We start from the raw sequence: 9092 nt of genomic DNA on the forward strand, positions 1-9092 counted from the left end.
CGGAGCAGAGAGGGCGCACTCTGCACACTCAGGACTCGCTGAGGAGGCAGGCTCAGACAAGACTAGGGGATCTCTGCTTCCCCACTACACAGGGTCGAGCTACTGAAGCAACCGGAAGACCCATGGTGATTCCTGCAGGTCCAGGCCCAGTCCCTCTGTAGTCACCTGAGCAGCCCAAGCAGCTCTCCCATCAGCTCTGCCCAGAGAGGGCCAGACCCTCCACCCTGGCTCACACCTGAGGGAGTCATGGTTGGCAAATCCACTTGTCCAGTGCTTAGGAGGGAGATGTCTCTCCCCAGCTGGACTGCACTGGCGGAGGCAGCAGAGATGCATGTGAGCCTCCAGGACCCACACTCTGAGCTGGACATGAGTCACAGCCTGCAGACACCAGGCTAGGACAGGAAGCGGGCTGCCCTGGCCTCAGCTCCAGCCCTCTGCCCTGATCTACAGCCAGGAAAGAATTGTCACCAGGATGTTTAGCTTTACCGTTCCAAACTTCGTTTCCAGCTATCTCCTCCATCTTCCCTAAGAGCCCCCAGGTATCCCAACAGGCCAGAAGGTGAAATTAGGATGCCTCCAGAGATAGTGCAGGGCTAGGTTCCTGGTAGGCTGGTGGGGCCAACAGCTTCATGGTGCCCAGAGGTACACTGCCCCAAAGAGAAGGAGGCCGTGGGCAGTCCAAGAGCCCCTCCCCAGGCCTGCACCCACACTCACAACCACACCCACACCTGTGGTCCTGACCCAGGCTAGTCTCCAACACGGACACTCTGCCTCATCTACTGAGCAGTCTGGCCACCGGTGTCTGCAAAGGCAAGCAAACTGCCTGGCCCTACATTTGAAAACTGGGCGTTCAGAATTAATGATAACACTGCCCATATGCACAGCAGCTCACAACACACAGCCCACTTCCACCTGCATTCTCCCTGCTGTCCTATCTTCTCTCCCTCAGTGAGAGCATAACCCCATATTAGAGAAGAAAACTGAGGCACAGAGAGGGAGAGGGACCTGTTCAAGGTCAGCTAGTGGAGTCAAGAGAACTTGGGTTTTCTGACTCCAATGGCAAGAGCTAACACTGAGGTAACTATACTCTGTGCACGTTTCATAGCCTTGTTGTAACATATTTCATCTTCACATCTTATGAGGTTGGTGCTCGTCTTTGGCTCCTTTTGCAAACTAGGAAACCAAGGAACAGAGAGGGAATGTGATGTCCCCAAGGTCACAGCTGCTTAGAGGACTGGGATTAAAGCTCAGTCAGTCTCTGGGGCCTACACCCTTATCTCCTACATCATAATGCTCTTACTGCAATGCACCCTGTTGCTGCTGCCTCCTGTGTTAGGCTGATGTCAGGATCCGAACGATCCTCGATCCTCGGAGAGACCAAACAGGTGCGGGCAGGAGGGCAGGCCAGGGGCTGAGCTCAGCCTCCCCAGCAACAAGGCAGCAGATGGAAACTGGGGCAGATGCCAGGCAATGTTTTCCCAGGCGGGAGTGGGGTGTGGGGGTAGTGCTACAGACCATCCCACCTCCTACCCCAGGGGTGGGCTCCTCCAAGGCCAACTCAGCACCTGTTTCGCCACCAATGGGCATCCCCAAGCCAGCCAAGCTAGGGGCAAAGGGCCAGGGCCAGCTGGCAGCCCACTCCTACTAGGCTACAGGCAGCCAGGCGAGGCGAGAGCCAGGCCCAGACGGACAGGGTAGTGAGACTACCTGCATAGACGAGAGCCGGTACCCCTCTATGGGGTGGGAAAAGCACAGACCCAGAGTTTGGCTGTGGCCTCCCTGCCTGAGGCAGCATAGGGAAATAAAAGAAGAATGATGAAAGCCTGGGACGGATAGCTCAATTAGTTACAGCATCATTCCTGCCAATATGTCAAGGTTGCAGGTTTGATCCCTGGTGAGGGCACATATAAAAATCACCCAATGTGCCTGACCAGGCGGTGGTGCAGTGGATAGAGCATCAGACTGGGACGCAGAAGACCCAGGTTCAAAACCTCAAGGTTGCCAGCTTGACCATGGGATCACAGACACGACCCCATGGTCGCTAGCTTGAGCCCAAAGGTCGCTGGCTTGAGCAAGGGGTCACTCGCTCTGCTGTAGCGCACCGGTCAAGGCACATATGAGAAAGCAATCAATGAAAAACTAAGGAGACTAAGGAGCCGCAGTGAAGAATTGATGCTTTTCATCTCTCTCCCTTCCTGTCTGTCTGTCCCTATCTGTCTTTCTCTCTGTCTCTGTCACAAGAAGAAAAGAAAAGTCAACCAATGAATGCATGGATAAGTAGAGTAACAACTCTATGACTCTCTCTCTCTCTTCCTCTCTCTCTAAAATCAATTTAAAAAGAAAAAGAAATTTAAAAAAAAGAATAGTGTAGGTGGTGACAGGAGCCTGCCTGCCTCACTGGAGGCCATGCCTGGCGCCAGGGCCTGGAACAAGAACGGGGTCACAATGCCCACTCCCAGACAATGATGGGAAATGGACCAGAAAAGGAAGCAACAGATGTGGATGCTGACAGGTCTGAGGGAGGGGCACATTCCTGCCCTCCCCTTGCCCAGGACTCCACATATGGGGGAGTGCAGGGAAGGGCTGAGAAAAAGAAATGATGCATGGGCTCCCATCTAGGAGAAAGATACTTTGAAGGGGGTCTTCCCTGTAGGGCAGTAAGGCACAGCCCAATCCAAGAAGGCTCTTTGGGGAATGAGAGACGGACACACACAGCCTTGAGGTTCACAGGCCCAAAGCCGCAGAGGCCCTGAAAGCCCTCCCCAGCCTTCCAAGCAAAGCCTCCCAGGGCCCTACTCAGAGCATCCTCCACTCCCCAGGTTTCCTCAGACCTCTCCTTAGCCAATTCCAGGGCTACAATTGGTCTTCAAAGGAGGAACCCATCCTAACAGGAGGCCTGTGGGAGGTAGGCCTCCTGGCTACTGCCAACAGCAACTCTTACTGCCTCCCCACAACCCGCTCCAGGGGACAAGAGACCAGTGAGATCCTGAGAACAGTGAAGCAGGTGGGGTGGGCTGCGAGGCCTGAGAGGCACACGCTCTGTCTATATAGGGCAGTTGCTATCAGCTTCAGTCCTGGGGGCCATGAGAAGTATTGTATACCCAGTGTGACAGGCTGTCTGATCTTCCCAGAAAAGCTGAAAATTGAGTTTTTGTTGAAACTCCCACTTCTAAAATATTTGCAAATAATTAAAGGTAAGATGTTTATGGGTCTATAAGCACATCAGGCCATTCCACCACACTACACTATGCGCAGCAAAGAGAAGACCTTTTCTCTTGCCATCAGGGCACTCTGCTCACCTAAAAATACGACGGTCCACCAGCAACCTTAGGCTGAAAACTGCCCACATGGCATTGAACTCTTGGCAGGGGCGCCACCTGGTGGCCACTCCAAACAGAGAGGGAATTTAGCCCAGAGTGCACACGGTGTACACTCCCAAGCCTTTCTGGAGACAGACTCCTCCCTCCACCCGGCTCCCCACCCCTAGAGCCACCTCTTACACTCCAGTCTCAGTGTTCAAGGCCTGGGGTACAGCCGGATCTCGTGGCAGCCATGTGGAACCCACAAGGACTAACCGTCTCCTGACTAGACAGAGCTGGGAGGCCAAGGACAAAGTCCCAGCCTGTTGGAGCATCCGGCCTAAGCCTCCATGTCTTTGTTTACAAACTGAGAAAGGGGAGCTAGGCATCAGTCTTTCTTCTGGTCAGTCTTCTGTCTAGGCCCGAGATAGACAAAAGACTTCTCATTCTGCCTTCTGCACTGACTTCTGGTTTGTAGGTTGAAATAAACACGTTTTTAAAACTACCTCCACAGGATAGAAGGTATCCCAGGACCCTCCCAGCTCTGACGTGATCCTCGGGCCTGCTGGGCCCACCTGAGCGAGGAAGAGAAACGCATGCAGACATGCGGTCTCCCACAAACAGTTCTTTTTTTCATGGGTGTGGTGATCCAAGAAACCTAGTTCTTAAGATTAGAACTCTCAGGGGTCATTCAGTCCAACCTGGGGGCCCCTTACAACAGCCTTTATGGTGGTCATGCAGCTTTTGCTTGCATACCTCCAGCGATGCAGGGCAGCCCCACAGCAGCCTTGCCCATCTTATTTAGCTCTGACACAAAGCCTTCTTCCTAGAGAAAGACACTCCCCCCCCCCAAAGTGGTCCTAAATCTGTCCTCCAAGGGCCACACTGACCATCTCTAATCCCTCTTGCTGGAATAAAGAGCCCTTTGAGGGGTTCACAGAAGTCATGTCCTTCTATATCAACTTTCTCAGGGTAAATGACTCCAATCCCAACCAGGTCCCTCATGGGGCTTTGGCTTGGTCTCGCTAATCCTGGTTGATTCTTAGGACATCAATCAGTCATTTAACAAATTTCTACTGAGACCCTACCCGGTGCTAGGAGGTCGTTTGTGTCCACCTCCTTCAAAGATCTAATGTCAGATCAGAACGCAGCAGCTGGAGGAGAGGCTGAGCAGGAAGAGGGCTGGAAGGACTGGCTTCTTCGCTTCTGGGTACAATCCCTCCAAAGGCATTGCCTTACTGAGCGAAGACACCAGGCTGTAAAATCCTGATGTTAGCCCAGGGTCAGACCTGGGCCAATTCCCATCCAGTAGTGGCACTCTGACATTGGTTAAAAAGAATGAGTTTGAATCTGAGCCCAGTAGAAGAAATGAGACCCCTTCCCCATGAGTACATTTGGGTTTCTAGCCCCCCGGCACAGGATCCTAGATTGAGGAAAATTTCAAGCAAGACACAACTGAGGCTCCAAGAGGTTAGGCTGTCTGTGGAAGAGATCATTACCTCGATGGGTCTGACTTAGAAGCCTGATTACCCTCCAAGATGCAAGCTGCCACTCTCGGGACGGTGAGTGGTGAGCCGACCCATCACCTCTGAGTGTCTCCAGGACTGCCAGGTACATGGATGGGATTGCGCCTATAAAATCCCACCCAAACCCAGGGAAGGCCCACTTCCCAGCACAGTCACGTCCTGTTAACAGGAAGCACTTATCTGTAAGTGGACATAATATCTCTTTTCAGGATCAACCGAGATGGCATCATGGGAGTGACTAGCTCAATGGCTGGCACAGAGAGGGTACTTGATAAATGAGCACTACGGCTGTTGGCCACTTTTGCCAAGGCTGAGTAGGGCAGTGTCCGGGTCCCTGCAGGAGGCATTTCGAGCATGGGAGGGAGCTGAATCCTGTTACCAACGACTGCAGAGCCTACAGGAGCCAGACAGGGACAGAGAAACGAGGGGCACAGTTAAAGCAACCTAACCCCAGCCCAGGGCCAGTGGGGTCTTGAGAGGCTGGGTAAGCAGATAGAGGGTGGCATGAGTAACCCCCACCACACACATCTTCACCAAATACTTACTGCCTAGCCCTGTGGTGGAGGCAAGAAGCCACCTCTGGGTAGGGCCCTGAAAGCTTAGTCTGGGGCCCAGGCCAGATGGGGCTGAGAAGGGGAGCAGAACTTGGCCCATGTGCCCAGCGAGCTGTGCCAGCCCAGCCAAATTTGAGTTATATCAGGAGGAGGGATCTGTTCAGAAAACTCACCCATCTCCACATATTTGCATATTCTATTTCAGAGCCTCCCACCCCCCCCAGCTTCCTAGAAAAGTTCTCATATCAATTCCAACTTAGCCTCTGGTGAACTGCAAAGGCTCACTCAGCCCCTCTCCCATCCACCTGCCAACCATCTCCCTCCAACCACCCTTTCATCCACAAGTTTCCCCAGAGCTCTCAGCCTCTCTGCCTCCACTGTCCCCACCTATGCAGGCCTCCCTCAACCCCTGCACTTGGGCTCTGGTTTCCCTGTAGCATCTCCCCCAGGTCACCACGGTCAGGTCAGCAAGTCCAAGGGCAGTCCTTTTGTTATTAGGTTTCTCTGTGGCATCTCAAGCCCCTGACCAAGCCTTGTCTGTCCGGTTCTTTCCACTCTACAGCTCAGAAGACTCCTGTTCTTGCCTCTCCAGAAACAGCAGGCCCCGCCCCTCCCATATTCCATGTCCATCAGTTGACACTGCCCGTCAAGTCTAGCTCTTTAGTGGTATGTCTTTTCCCTTGCCCTGGAAAGCTTAACTCCCTTCTCACATGACACAGGCCCCGTCTTCCACTTAAAACTTTCTTATCATTATCTCCATCCCAGAGATACCCAACTGTGTACTAGACATCCCTACACAGCTGCTCCATAGTATCTCAAGCTCAAGGTGTCCAAAATCTGACCTACCTATATTCCCAATTCCAGCCCAATCTCTTGTTCTTGCCACACCATCCTTCTGCCTGCCTCCTCCCTCTTCTTACCCCTCTCCCCTATATAGTCTGCCTTTCACACCTCACAAGCCTCCCCTCCTCACAGCTCCCCTGCTGCAGCTCCTGACCAGACCCTAGAACATCTCACCATGAGACAGCAAGCCTGAGATAGTCTCCCACTTCCAGCCTCCCTTCCCACAAGTCCAGACTCCATGCAGCTGTCAGATAATCTCATACGCACATCTGGTCCCCACTGCCCTGCCTAAAGCCATCCCCAGGGTGCTCTCTGCCCTCAAGACTAAGCCCAAGCACCTCAGCCAGATCGACCTGGCACCATCTCCTACCCCTCCACACTCACAAGCCACAGGCAGCAGGGGAAAGATGCTGGCTTTGGCGTCAGACAGACCTGAGTTTCCAAGGGCAACTTACATTGTGGACAGATGATCTCACCTCTCAACCTTAGTGTCCCCATTGATGAATGAAGCTAATAATAGCACACTTAGCTTTTCCAAGACACAGCTAACGCCTAGTCTCTGTCCTCCCACTCTCTCCTCTTTTCCTACACTGCCAGGTCAGCCCACCCGCAATCCTCAGTGGATCACAACTTTCCCATTGGTCCCCCTCCCCATTCATTCACACAGAGCAGCTGGCTTCCTTTCTCAAGTGCAAATGTGACTCTCCACTGTCCTCAGAGTAAATTCAATCTCTTCCCATGGCTAAAATTATCTCTGTCTACCTCACAACCCACACCGATACACAGAGCTATAGGAGCCGTGCTTCTCACACCCAGACCACCCAGCATGCGCACTTTCTTTTTTTTTTTTTAGTTTTTTATTTTTTATTTATTCATTTTAGAGAGGAGAGAGGGGGAGAGAGAGGAGAAAGAGAAGGGGGGAGGAGCTGGAAGCATCAACTCCCATATGTGCCTTGACCAGGCAAGCCCAGGGTTTTGAACCGGCGACCTCAGCATTCCAGGTCGACGCTTTATCCACTGCGCCACCACAGGTCAGGCCGCATGCGCACTTTCTTATCCAATTTCCCCTCACCCTTCAGATCTCAGAGCAGATGCCGTTTTTACCAAGAAACTCCCTCATACACTCAGCCCCTGACCCCAACCCAAGTTATCTCCACTACCTAGGAGTCTCGTCCTGCTGGCCTGGCCTGGCCTGGTCCTCATCAGGCGTTAGTATAAACTCTGTCTAACCAATGACAGGGTTCAGTGAGAGCAAGGACACCATCTTTTCTCCTTGCACAGAGTAGAGGCTGAATGTTTGTTGAAAGGGTAAAAGGGACAATGGTGAGAAAGAAGTCCTTGGTCCATGAGAAGCCCATGCCCAGTGAGGCACTTATCAGACTCAACATACTTAAAACATGGCCACAGGAAGCAATGCCCATTTGCCAAAACAAAGAAGGAAAAGCAAAATCAGGGGATGGCTCAGTTCTGGGAAGCTATGTAACCGGGGTCAGTTCCAGGAATAGGGCAGGGTTACCCAAATGTCTACAGAATAATAGGCCAGAGAGTTAAGGAGCCCCGGGGCCTATGAAGGCAGGGGGGGAGAATTGCCGCTGCCTGTAAACCAGCTCTGGGCCAGCTGGCTGTACCATGGGCACAAGAAGGGCTGTCAGCCCCCTTTGACCAATGCAGGCCCATGAGGACGGAACTAGCCTTGGTTTCCACCACAAACAAGCCAGAGACACCAGGTTCAAAGACAGGGCTTCCTGGTCTTTGCCCCGACCACAAAAGGCAGCTGGGCTCTAGGCAGCCCATGGAGGCACAAACGGGCCTGGCCCCAAGAAGTCTAGTGGGTTCAGTCTGCCTTCTCAGCCAATGCAAACATCTCTCATCATTAAGTCTAGGGCTGAAGGGGAAATGTGGAGACGTCACGTTTTCTGGAAGAGGTAAAGAACACTGCTGTTTGGGCCATTTCTGGAATCGTGGCTTCCCCTCAGCATCTCCCTTTAGGAGGAAAACCGATAAGCTGGAAGTCACCCAGAGAGAACAGGATGTGCTTGGGACCACAGCTAGAGACCAGGAGCCAGTGGCTCACTATTGTCCTCAACTGAGGCCACAATGGTGAAGCCGTGGGTACAGTCTTGCTCTATGTGCTCCCCAGGGCACAAAAGGGGCTACAGGGTAAAGGCTGGGAGCAAAGGGCAGAATAAGCAGTCCTTATCAGTGGCAAACCTTCTTTCCCAGGTGACAAGCAGAAGCCCAATGACCATGACAGTGATACCGTGAATGGAATGAACACCTACCAAAGACGGGGCAAAAGCAGACCCCTGAGTAACTTCTTACTGATACACATTTCTGAAGGGGAGAATTTTTCTCCTGACAATGTATTCAAGGCACATGGAACCCATCCATTCAACCTGGACACAATGGCAGCACAGCAGGGAGCTCAGGCGGATGGAGCAGCAGCTTGGGGTTGGGGCCCTCTCTCCAATATGAATGCTGAGGCCTACGCCTGTTGGTGGTATTGTTTACTATTGTTACCTAACTGCTCTTGTGTTTACACCTTCAGGACAGAGAAGGGGGGCCCTGCCTCCTGGCACAGCTCTGAGGCCTGCACTGGACTCATTCCAAAACAGGCCTCAAAGAACACCTGGTGAGATGAGGCTGGAGAGAGACAAGGAATCTCTTGGAAACTTCTGGGAGAAGGAATGACGTGGAGAACAAGCTGCCCCTGCCTGCCCCTCTGCATGGCCACCTGGCCACTCCTCCAGGCTGTGCTCCTCACAGCAGCATGAGCCTCTCTGGCCACAGCTGTAACCCGGCAGCAACTCTGGACCTAAACCCTCCACCCACAGCCCAGAAGCGGAACCAGCCGCGCTCCCCAATATCAG

Source organism: Saccopteryx leptura, chromosome 6 (genome assembly GCF_036850995.1).
Source record: "Saccopteryx leptura isolate mSacLep1 chromosome 6, mSacLep1_pri_phased_curated, whole genome shotgun sequence".
In the NCBI taxonomy this organism is placed as follows: Eukaryota; Metazoa; Chordata; class Mammalia; order Chiroptera; family Emballonuridae; genus Saccopteryx; species Saccopteryx leptura.